The sequence below is a fragment of the Triticum dicoccoides genome, chromosome 1B, assembly GCF_002162155.2.
Source record: "Triticum dicoccoides isolate Atlit2015 ecotype Zavitan chromosome 1B, WEW_v2.0, whole genome shotgun sequence".
Taxonomy (NCBI): domain Eukaryota; kingdom Viridiplantae; phylum Streptophyta; class Magnoliopsida; order Poales; family Poaceae; genus Triticum; species Triticum dicoccoides.
The window spans coordinates 8,026,309-8,039,524 of record NC_041381.1 but is presented as its reverse complement, the minus strand read 5'-3'; the positions used below and the strand labels follow the sequence as shown (position 1 = coordinate 8,039,524).

The 13,216-nt window shown below is 43.5% G+C and overlaps 1 pseudogene; it reads left to right on the top strand.

Moving 5' to 3' along the window:
• The first annotated feature begins 2,700 nt into the window (after window positions 1-2,700).
• On the top strand, window positions 2,701-12,698 carry LOC119349953 (annotated as a pseudogene).
• The last annotated feature ends 518 nt before the right edge of the window (window positions 12,699-13,216 follow it).

Below are 13,216 nucleotides of genomic sequence, written 5' to 3'. Positions count from 1 at the left end.
ACCACAACATGACAGCCTCACTACTGTTGACACCGCATGAGCTTTTCCCGGCGGCGGCGAGGGGAAGAGTGAGGAAGGTGGATGCGGTGTTGATGAACTAGGGTTTTTTCCCGTGTCGCTCTGCAGGCGATGCAAGAGCTTGCTTCCAATGGGATCCAAAGAGTTCCAGGGATCACCTTCTTGACCAGGTGGCTTCCTGCTCCCGGCTCACCTTGTTGGGGCCCTGGCCCATGGTTGGACTTTTGGTTGGCTTCGTGGTCTCACTGTGTTGGTGCAGCTTGTACGGCGGCGTATCCCGGTCTCGGTGCGGTACCTCGAGTGGTCATCCTCTTGATCTTGTAGAGGCATGGCACATTGCCCATGTCCGATCCTTCCCAGCTACGTCTCTTGAGCCTTATGAATTGTTCGATTCCTTTAACTTTGTCATCTTATAGCGGTGTAGAACGCCACTCTAGTGCATGACCGCTGGATAGATCACGCATGGTTCGGTAAAGGTGTGTTTGGTTAGGAACCAAATGGAATTTCTAGAGATGGTGCGTTTACCTCCCATATGTAGATGTTGTACAATCTAAATAAATCTAGCCTTGGCAATTTCAACAAAATATTTTTCAAATTTTTAGTAGCATTTTATTTGCATTTGTAGCACAAGAAATTAACACACACACCCTAAGACACATATATGTGCATCGGTATGGTGGCATGATAAAAAACACTCATTTCAGGTCAACGGAAGCTGTCCACTCCACCAAGTGGAGGTAAAACAAGTGTAAGGGGATATGTGCACATCAATGCAAACCACGTCAAGACTTAAAATTATATTAGCTTATATACATTTTTCTAACCACCAAGTGGAGTAACCATCACCTTTTTCTAATCATCAAAGTTTACAATAAGATGTTGTATTCAGTCAGTCCAAACATAAAATTGAATTAGCCTATATACATTTTGGACTTTGTAAGAGGCGGTTTGCAAGGGAAAAGAACTGCTAGACACAGAATTCTCTAATCAAAGTTGTGATTAAGAAACAATGTGTTGTTAGGACATCTTCAACTCTTTGGCCTCTGTGTGGCCCCCATTCCCACCTCTCCCCAAAAAAGGACATGCACAACAACTGGAACTTTTTTTTTTGCCTCAGCTGAAACTAATTCATTCTATAGATATAACATTTTGAGATATATATCCTGAACATGTCAGTATACTCTCAAGACTGTGGAATCAAATAAGGTGATTATTTTCTTTAAACTCCAGTAATGTTTTGATGTTACATCTCAATAATTTGGTGTCATTTACAGGAAAATAAAATCAATACCAACTGATTAATCATGACCGGCCATTTATAGTTCTACAAGTTTAAATTGAAGACTTTGCCGTGTCTTCCTTACCAACTGATTGATCACAACGGGCCAATATGAATCAAGTCCATGGTTAATGAATAATCCTAGTTGGCCAATTTCAAGTTCATGGAATCTTACGATTACGACTTTACAGGTCAATGGAAGCTGTCTGCTCCACCAAGTGGAGGTAAAACAAATGTAAGGGGATGCGTGCACATGAATGCAAACCACGTCAGGACTTAACTGCTGACTAATCATCACCTTTTTCTAATCATCAGAGTTTATAGTAAGACGATGTATTCAGTCAGTCTAAACTTAGAGTTGAATTAGCCTAGATAGCTTTTGGATTGTGGAAGAGGCAGCACGCAAGGGAAAATAACTACTCCCTCCGATCCATATTAATTGAGCTGGTATTAAACACCGAATTCTCTAATCAAAGTTGCGATTAAGAAACAATAGTCCCTCCGTCCGGAAATACTTGTCATCAAAATGGATAAAAAGGATGTATCTAGACGTATTTTAGTTCTAGATACATCTCTTTTTATCCGTTTTGATGAGAAGTATTTTCGGACGGAGGGAGTATATCCTAAGGACATCTTCAACTCTTTGGCCTCTGTGGCCCCCCATAACTAAACCATCTGGAACTTCAATTTTTTTCTCAGCTGAAACTGACTAGTAACATTTTGAGACATATCCTGAAATATGTTTGTACGTTTATGCTCTCAAGACTGTGGAATCCAGTAAGGTGATTTTCTTTTGCAAACTCTATTAATGTTTTGATGTTACATACATCTCAACAATTTGGTGTCATTTACTGAAGATTAAAATAGTCAAGTCCTACAGAGAAATGACAGCTTGAACAAACCTCAAAGTACGATGGGGACTAGTAAACCAGGATGGAGGTAGTATTACCTACCTCTAATAAAACATCACCTAGTAATGGTTTCCATCAAATTAATGGCAATGCAGTCCAACCACAGAGCAGTTCCCTACAATCATGGCCATAAACTGCTCCTTCCCATCTCATAATACTATACCGAGAGTGAGAGAGTCTAATATGTTCACACCCTGACAGCAAGTTGTAACTAACTGTACATCTGGCTCTGTTTGGTCAGCTCTAAACCTGACATATAACTTGTTCTTAATGATGCCCATGTTGCCTGCTCTCCGATCGTACATTAATATTGTGGGCCATCCTCCTGAGAAGGACAGCAGTAGGTGAGTCGTCGTTAGTTTGGTTAACGAGGGGTTGCAGTAGTATTTATGCGAGTAAGCCAACTGGCCGCTCTTCCTGCTCTTGTAACACCATCAAGTGCACAAACACAAACACGAGTGTTGTGTCCCGAGACAAAGAGTAGAGAGAGAGATGGATGTGGTGAGTGCTTCTGGGGGAGCATTGGGCCCTCTGCTGGGGAAGCTCACCGATCTACTCGCCAATGAGTTTAAACGCCTGAAAGGGGTGCGGACTGAGATCCGCTCTCTCAAAGCTGAGCTGACTAGCATGCATGGTGCGCTCAAGAAGTACACAATGATAGAAGATCCAGATGAACAAGTGAAGACATGGATATCGCTCTTAAGGGAGCTGGCATACGATACTGAAGATTGCTTTGACAAGTTCATTCACCAACTTGGCAGTGGCAGCAACCACCGTGGCTTCAAGGAGTTCTTCCGCAAGATTGTTCGGTGCCTCAAGACACTTGGGCATCGGCATGGATTTGCAAACCAAATCGATGACCTCAAGGCTCGTATCAAGGAAGTGAAAGATCTCAAGAGTAGTTACAAGCTTGATGATATTTCTTGTGGCAACTCCAATCATGGTGCTGGAGATCATCGACTTGGTGCTCGCTTTAGTGAAAACCTTATTGGCATCGATGGTCCAACAAATGATCTTGCCAAGTGGATGGTGGAAGAAGAAAATAGCTCAACCAAACATCATCGCAAGGTGTTGTCAATTGTTGGGTTTGGTGGACTGGGAAAGACAACATTAGCGAATGAGGTATATGGCAAAATTGAAGGGCACTTTGATTGCATGGCTTTTGTATCAATCTCACAGAAGCCAGAGATAAAGAAAATAGTCAAGGATCTGATCTATAAAGTGCCTTATCCGAAGGGTTATACAACAGGCATCGAAAACTGGGATGAAATGACATCTATTGAAAAGCTGAGGAGCCTACTACAAGATAAGAGGTAACTTCAGATTTATTTCTACTTTTCTGCAGAACATTTGCAACTGTACATTTTCATTTTCTCGGATGTATTCACTGACTGTCATACTCCCTCCGATCCATATTACTTGTCGCTGATCTAGTACAACTTTAGTATTAAATTTTCACATATTTAACAATACTGCACAAAATCTAAAAATATGTACTCAAACCACTCAAAATATCAAGAGTTGTTGCTGAGGTTCTGTGAAAGCAATTCTGGGAAGGGGTCTACCATAATTACCAACAGCATGTCGTAACATCAGTTTTTGTAAGCATGAAGACTATAGATGGAGAGAAGTAGCAGTGATAAATAAATATTTGGAGACTTCCAATAGATTTTCATATTAATTGCAAAATGCAAAGAACATACCTGTCGTGGTTTTGTCACGGCAGATGTCCTAGTGTGAGGACTTAGTCGCGAGGCCAACGCATCTATGTGGTAGCTTGAGAGGGGTTGAGCGGAATCGAGAGACGCAGGGCGGATCAACACGCAAGACAAGGGTTTAGACAGCTTCGGGCCCCGGGAAACATCATCCGGTAAAAACCCTACATGTTGTTTGAGGCTAGGTCTCATTATCATCACGAGGGAGTCGCCGTAAACCGGCTCTCCTCTTTGTGGCTAGCCCTAAGATTGTTTCTTCTTGCTTGTAGCTTGTCCCTCTTTGGGGAGCCCTGCCCCTCCTTATATATGTTGAAGGGGCGGGTTACATGTGGAGTCCTATTAGGATTAGAACTAGTCTCCCTTCTAATACAAACCGGATACAAGTCCGGGTCTTCCTTGTAAAGTAAATATTCCTCACGCCTTTTCTCTTAAACCGGCCCACCATAGCATGATCCGGCCTTCCATAAACCGCCCGTTGGGCCACCGGGTCTTGTCGCTCCTCTGACCCGCCTGCCGGATTACCAATGAACCGTAAACCGCCATGTCCAAGTGGGTTGTCAGTGAATCGCCAAACTCTAGCCGGGTCATACATCCGGCGGTTTATACCGCGGGGTATATCCCCGACATTAGCCCCCAGTTTAATTTGGATTCATCCATGTTAAACTGATCTACAACAAAAGCAAATTTGTCGGGTTGTGCTCCGGTTTAAATATACTTGTAAGCCGGCACTTGATCATCCTTAAATCCTTGTCATTTCTTCCTTCCAAGTTAATAACCATCTTCATAATCAATTTGCTTGCAGAAGATATTTGTAAATAAAGAATCCATTTGAATCGGCCTTCAATGCTCTGACTTGACAAAAATATTAGTCTCTGAAATATTCAACTGATATCCAGCCGGCTTGAAGATGTAAAACTTGCCGGTTTATGATTACCACCATTGTCTGGTTATAAAAACTGATAATTCCGGGTCATGATTGTTGCCAACACCGGTTCATGATTGTTGCTAATGCCGGTTCATGATTATTGATGACGCCGGGTTACAGACACAGGGTCATAATGATTGGTGACGCCGGGTTAATCCAGTTTGCTCAAAACAGAGAATTTGAAAATAGTTCTTCGATAATAATATAATACCTGTAGCCCCCAAGTCTTGAGCAAAACAAAGTGATGGTTTAAGACTTGCTTCAATATAAATACTGCCACTTAATAAGAAATCCATGTTGCTCATCCCAGTGACTAGTAAAAACTGAATACTCCATACTATGTAGCCCCCAAGTGCCGGGTTATCATGCTTACAGCAACCTAGGACTTGCAATTGTCTTATACTCATAAAAACTTCAACCAGTGTAGCCCCTAAGAGCCGGGTCATTATGCAATAATGAGCAGGGACTTTGTAGGTACAATCATGTAGATTTGAGGAATGGTGTGTAGCCCCCAAGGGCCGGCTCAGTAAGATAATATTGAGCTGGGACTTAATATATACTTCAATGAAAATAACATCATATGATGTAACTCCCATCATGGGACTTGAATCCACGTCCACAAGGTTAAGAGCCTTGTGCTTTTACCAACTGAGCAGTGGATCCTTCAATATAATGAATAAAAAGCTTTGTACCTTCAACTGTTGACAGGAGCAATTGGTAGCCCCCAAGGGCCATCTCATTATGACGTAATGAGTCGGGTCTTCAATAATATGAGCAGAAAATTACTTTGCATTAGCCCCCAAGTGTCATGGTGCATGCTTGCAGCGACATGAGACTTGCATGTAATCTCAATTTGAATAATGTAGCCCCCAAGTGCCGGGTCGTGAGCCTGCAGCGACTCGGGACTATTCCTTCCATTGTAGAAGAAATCATATCCTTTGATAAAATAATAACTGTTGCGCTAAAGCTACTTTGAAAACTCAATAATACCGGTTACTAATAACCATAAAAATCCAGCCATGTTGGCTATTCAAGATAATATAATCCGGTATGAAAATTTCATCTAATATCATAATGAAAATTCAGAAAAATTTGGCTATTTGAATAATATAACCCAATCATTTATAAGCACATGATTTCAATGGCGCAATCCAAATATATGCTGGCGACGTATAGTCCAAAGCCAGGCCGGTTTAATAAACTCCGGATAATTTCCCATCATATACTGGCGACTTATCGTCTTAAAGCCAGGCCGGTTTAATAGACACCGGATAATTTATCATCATGCTTTATTCAACCTGTCTCTGCATACAACAAGTTTAAAGTGTCCTGGCGGTTTACCGCCGGACGGGTCATAATGCCCAACATATAACCCAGGTTTATAACCAAGGCTGCACTTAAGAATAATCAATGAAATATATCATACCTGTGATATTGAATCACATCATTGGTTTACCAATTTTTTGTAGTAAGAGTGATAACCCCAATCTCGAGTAATGATAACTCCTTTTATACTGTGTCGGTTGATGATAAACCGTACCGGGTTGTGATAAACACCAGTTTAACCATATATAATACTGGCAACTCGTAGTCAAACCAGACCGGGCTGATAGTCTCCGGATTATAACTTGATCCTGTATTGACAACTTGTAATTGAAAATCAAGCCGGGTTGATAAACACCGGTTTACTCCATAATAGGATGGTAACAAAAAAAATCAAATCAGGCAGATGGCCTTCGGATTAAGATTTGACCGTGTTCCGTCAATTTGTAGTTGACAGTCGAACCGGATTAACAATGTCGGTTTAAAAAACGCAACAAAAATCAAATAACAGTTATGAAAAAATATGGAAGCAAAGGCAATGATAAGACCATTTGCAAAAAGAGGCTTTACTGAGCCGATCAGATGGTGTTACCATGGTCGGACACGACCAAGCTCCCAATAAGGTGTAGCTATGGTTCAAGTCGGCCAGGTCCCCAAATGATTCGTGGCATATATGCCAGATCAAGAGGCGTGGCAATGGTTCGGGTTCGACCAAGCCCCCAAGTGATTTTGTGGCCTTAGGCCGACCAAGAGGCGTGACTGGTTTAGACTTGACCATGTCCCCAAGTTATCTGGTGGCTGTCGCCTATCAAAAGGTGTCGCGTTGGTTCGGACACGACCAAGGCCCCCAATGATGTTATGGCACTAGGCCGATCAAGAGGCGTGCCTATGGTTCGGATACGACCAAACCCCCAAGTGACCAATAATATGATAAGCCAATAAGGCATGATACCCATGTTTGGACCGTGCATCATGGCAGCAAGTCTTCTTTGGCACCCTTTAACTTTTTGCAAGGGATAAATCCTTCTTGAACCAGGATTTTGAACCGGATATTGAGAGCTTCAAGGATTTGTGGGAGACATCTTTCCCTTGAACCGGATTGTAAACCGGAATCTTCATTTTCAGCCGGAAATTTTCTGATAGCCTTTCAACTCGAACTTGCGAGAAGTTAATTCCTTTTTGAACCGGACATTTTTAAACCGGATTTGAGAGTTTGAGAGCTTTGTGGGAGAATATATTTCCCTTGAACCGGATTGTAAACTGGATACTTGAGAGCTTCAGTGAGACTGTCTTCCCTTGAGCCGGATTTTAAACCGGAATCCTTTCTGATGATCCGGAACTTCTTCACTGAGCCGGGATTTTGTAACTGTTGTATACTTTCTAAGACGGAAATTTTCCGACAGCCTTTAAATTTTCATAACAGTAGCCTCCGGGACCGGGTTATCTTTCCCTCCATCGTCCTGGGTTTTTAACTTTGCTGAAACTGGCAAGATTTGCTGAGTTGTGTCATCGTAGCCCCCAAGTCTCAAAGGTGACTCGAGGAGTTGGTTTTAGATTCTCCATGTTCGACCGTGATATAAACCGGCATAACTTGTATATCATTGGTGTTGAAAGCACGATGTGAATCCACAGAAGGTTGTGATGACTGCGGCGGGTTATAAATGATCCCGTATGAGCCATGTCAGCAACTCGGCCAATGGCTCCTTCCAACTGGCGATTTGAAGTTAACCAAACTATAGTGGCGGCGACTTGTGCGCCTGCCCATTGAACCATCCGGTGTAGACGGCGATTGATAGTATATGACAATTTGCCTCCATTTTGAAAGAAAACTGGGCTACCCCAGCTGTGACTTGCTCATGCAGACAGGTGCGGCCTGGTATGTTGATGTGGACCAGGCCGCAATAAATGGACGGTAGAGACATCCACAATATTAGAGGTGGCTTGGACAGATGAACCGGCCACGGTGTTGTAAACCGGTTGGACGGGCGAGTCAAACGCAGGCACGGTCCCGGCAAGCTGATGTAAACCGGTACGTAAGGGCGGCGTCTTGCACGCGTCCATTCACCGTGTAATGTGGCACGGACGGACACCGGGCAGGACGTTGCCAGCGCGTGCTTCTTACCCATGGTATAAACCACGTTTATAATGAATAATTGTCCTGCATACAATACTGCAGACCAAGGCAAAGATAAACTGCTCTTTGACAAAAATAATATGCACTAATAAAATATATTTTAGATAGATTTCACCTGATGTGCTAGGCCGGAAATAATCCGCCATGAAGTTGATGATCGCTAGGTGGAGTTGAAATCGCTAACGGATGAACCGGCCGCGGCGTGGTAAACCGGTGCGGCCGGGTGAATCGGCCGCGACGTTTGTAAGCTGGCGCCGACAGGCGAGTTGTCCGTGGCGTTTGTAAGGCGGTGCGGATGGGCGAGTCGGCAGGCACATTGATGTAAACCGGACTGCGATACGCGTGTCCGTGAAGCTGCGCGGCATAGCCGAACGTGCCTCCGCGGTGTAATACCACCCCTTTTTCTTTTAATAGCCATTCTGCATAAAATTTATTAAAAGACAGAGTAATTGTTCTCAAAAGAATTGATACGTGCTAAAAATACTGAGAACAGATGGCACCTGACTTATTTTCCGGATGAACGCAGATACTGGTATTGGATAAAGTTGGACATAGTCAGACGAGAAAGACAGCTCGTACATATATATACGTCTGACGTGATGTTCCACTAACACTCAGTAGTCTTGATCCATACGTGGATTAATAGTGCTAGCACTGTTTTGGGAACGAGCTAGCGCATCTTCACGTGGACTTTTCCCTTGACGTTTTTCAAAACTCCACACAGCTTTTGCCCGATTGAACTAATTGTACTTGACGCTTTAACATAATGGAAAGTAGTACTTTCACCTTGGGACTTTGACCTGCCAGCTCCTGCTAGGTTTCACGAGCGGAGGGACAGTAGTAACTAGCCGGTCAGGTACGTGCCTGACGCTGCGGACGTATGCGAGGGCCCATGGCAAAAAGATCTCGAGGATTATTCCATAGCCTATTTCTTGTCAATCTCGAACACTGCCGCACGTAACCGAAATCCTGTCAGTCTTGGTGACTTGGTTCTTTTACTGGTCGGACAGATCGGCTTACGACAACGACGGTGCACAGACGCAACCACCATGATGCTTAGACGTCTAGCCGCCTAATCAATTTTTCTGACTGTGATGGTTTGACGCCTCGGTCTCTGAATCGCTCGTTAGATATCTCATCTTGATACTTTTGTCAGTACGCACAGCCAGCAATCCACCATGGAATCTCTTGGTTTCATATAAAACAGTATTTGGCGAGTCCCTGGTCTTTCATAAGTGAGTCAGCAGATTCATCAGGCCCCTCTCTTAGCAAGTCGCCACAGAAACTTGATCCCTGCTGGTCTCGGCGGCTCAAAAAACTCTTTAGATGAACCACAGGACGGCAGCGGCAGGTGGCTCGCAACCCTAATTTCTTTTTCACGTATCATAAATCTTGAAGCTGCTGCCAATCTTTTCAAACCGGTTCCTCTTCGTCCGGGAAATTGCAAACTTCTCAAAACCTTGGAAAAAATCCCTCCAAAAACTCAACACCACCGTGCGCAGGCTCCAAGGTGGGCGCCAACTGTCGTGATTTTGTCACGGCAGATGTCCTAGTGTGAGGACTTAGTCGCGAGGCCAACGCATCTACTCCCTCCGTTCCAAAATAGATGACCCAACTTTGTGCTAAAGTTAGTACAAAGTTGAGTCATCTATTTTGGAACGGAGGGAGTATGTGGTAGCTTGAGAGGGGTTGAGCGGAATCGAGAGACGCAGGGCGGATCAACACGCAAGACAAGGGTGTAGACAGCTTCGGGCCCCGGGAAACATCATCCGGTAAAAACCCTACATGCTGTTTGAGGCTAGGTCTCATTATCATCATGAGGGAGTCGCCGTAAACCGGCTCTCCTCTTTGTGTCTAGCCCTAAGATTGTTTCTTCTTGCTTGTAGCTTGTCCCTCTTTGGGGAGCCCTGCCCCTCCTTATATATGTTGAAGGGGCGGGTTACATGTGGAGTCCTATTAGGATTAGGACTAGTCTCCCTTCTAATACAAACCGGATACAAGTCCGGGTCTTCCTTGTAAAGTAAATATTCCTCACGCCTTTTCTCTTAAACCGGCCCACCATAGCATGATCCGGCCTTCCATAAACCGCCCGTTGGGCCACCGGGTCTTGTCGCTCCTCTGACCCGCCTGCCGGATTACCAATGAACCGTAAACCGCCATGTCCAAGTGGGTTGTCAGTGAATCGCCAAACTCTAGCCGGGTCATACATCCGGCGGTTTATACCGCGGGGTATATCCCCGACAATACCCATTATTGTAAGATTCATATGGAAACATAAGTGGTAAGCATGATTTAAGTATTTGAGCACCTGTAGCTAGAGTATACAATTTTGGAGTTTCATTGTCATTTACTTTATCTAATCAAACTCATTCTCCATTCTATCTATTAGGTATCTCATCATTGTTGATGACGTATGGTCTATATCAGCATGGAATAATATCAAGTGTGCTTTTCCAGAGAATAACCGCTCTAGCCGGATTATAGCTACTACACGCATTTTTGATGTAGCAAGATCATGTTCCCTTAGTACTGATGACCTTGTCTATGAAATGAAGCCGTTAAATGGTTTTCATTCTGAAAGTTTGTTTCTCAAAACAATATTTGGCTCTGAGGATTGTTGCCCTGATATGCTGAGAGAGATCAAGGATGAGATCTTGAAAAAATGTGGTGGCCTGCCTTTGGCAATTAACAGTATATCTCGTTTATTGGCAACAGGGCCAATTAACAAACAAGAGTGGGAGAAGGTGAAAAGGTCGATTGGTTCTGACCTGAGCAGAAACCAAAGTCTAGAGGGAATGAAAAATATATTATCCTTGAGCTACAATGTTCTTCCTGGTTACCTCAAGACTTGCTTGTTGTATTTAAGTATTTTCGCTGAGGATTATGTCATTGACAAAGAGAGGTTAGTCAGGCGATGGATAGCAGAAGGCTTCATCTTTGAAGAGCGTGGACAGAGCAAAAAGGATGTTGCCGAGAAGTACTTCTATGAGCTTATCAATAAAAACATGGTCCAACCAGTGGACATTGGCCATGATGGTAAGGCTCGTGCCTGTAGAGTGCACGACATGATGCTTGAACTTCTTATTTCCAAATCAGCCGAAGAGAATTTCATCACTGTGGTAGGCAGCGGGCAAACAGTTCTGGCAAATCGCCAAGGTTTTATTCGACGACTATCAATCCAGGACATTGACCAGGAGGTTGCATCAGTTTGGAAAATGAAGATCTGAGCCATGTTCGATCTCTGACAGTGACAAGATCAGGTTGCATCAAACACTTGCCCAGTCTTGCTAAATTTGAAGCTTTACGTGTATTAGATTTTGAAGATTGTGAGGATGTTAAGGAGTATGACATGAGCCCTATGGACAAGCTATTCCAGCTAAAGTTTGTCAGCTTTAAGAACACATACATATCAGAGCTACCACCAAGAATTGTGATGTTAGATGGGCTAGAGACGCTAGATCTTAGGAATACAAACATAGATGAATTGCCTGCTGGGATTGATCAGCTCATTAAGCTACAACATCTGCTCACTGAAACTGGCCCATATAGATACAGATATAGATATGGGAGAATGAAGGTACCAAACGGAATTGGGAATATGAGGAGCTTACAAGTAGTCTCAGGCTTTAATATTTCCCTCAGTTCAGTTGGTGCAGTGGAGGAGCTCGGGAATCTGAATACTTTGAATGAACTCCATGTGCATCTGGATGATGCAGACAATAGGTGTGCAGATATGTTACTCTCCTCTGTATGTAAGCTTGGAACATGCAAACTCCAATGTTTCTGGATATCCAGTGAAGATTCAACTTCCCTCGAGTTCTTAGAATCTTGGTCTCCTCTGCCATCTTCACTCCAAATATTTGGGACGACCACAAGCTACTATTTTCCAAAAATTCCAAAGTGGATTACACCAGCACTCACTAATCTTACATACCTGCTACTTATTGTCACTGACGTAACACAGGAGGAACTTCACATGCTTGGAGAGCTTCCTGGTTTACTTTATCTGGAACTTTGGTTGGAGCGAGGGCAAAGGAGAACACTTGCTGTGCAAGGTAGAGGATTCCAATGTTTGAAGGAGTTGCACTTTCGTCTTTCGTATAGCACTGCTGCTGCGATTAACTTTCTATTTCTGGAAGGGGCATTGCCAAATCTTGAGAAGCTTGATGTTCCGCTTTCAGTGGCAACAGACAGTGGGTATTATTTTGGTATCACGCACCTCGCAAGTCTGAAAGATGCAAAATTTCGTCTGGACACGGTGGGAGCCACATATTCTGAATATAAGGCTGCATCAGTTGCCATAAGGAATGAAACAAATGCCCACCGCAACCGCCTCAGAGTAACTATCATGGGAATAGAAGACGACAGCGATGAAGAGAATGACGATGAGTAAACTTGAAGTGGTTCTCTGTTATCACGGCATTTCATTAGCTATGTGGGAGGTATGGTTCACTATTACCACTTTCTAGCTGTTCATGCTTTCAGTTTTAGTAATCACTCTGTTCATTTCAGTACGAAATAAGTATTTATTTCGTCTCCATACCAGCAGCAAGTTTGCTCACGGTCGTGTCCTCTATCTCTTTTGTAGGGGGGCGTTTTCTTTTAGAAGTACATACACTGTGGCGTTGTCTGCTGTTGGGTTGATCGGAATGTTGCGATGGAGACGGAAGATACATACTCCGTAGTACAAGTACTGGTGACCTTCTCAAAAAAATAAAGGACTACTGGGTTTTGTGATGGCGTGGTGCTATTTGCTATTACCTCCGATCCTAAACAAGTGTTGCAAGTTTGCGGAGGGAGTACATGGTATTCGTATATCCTTGTGAACTTTGTGTTAAATTATTGTAATCGGTTTTTCAGCTTGGCTAAGAATTATTAAGCTCGCCTCAGGGTGGAGTTTTGTTGTTGTGT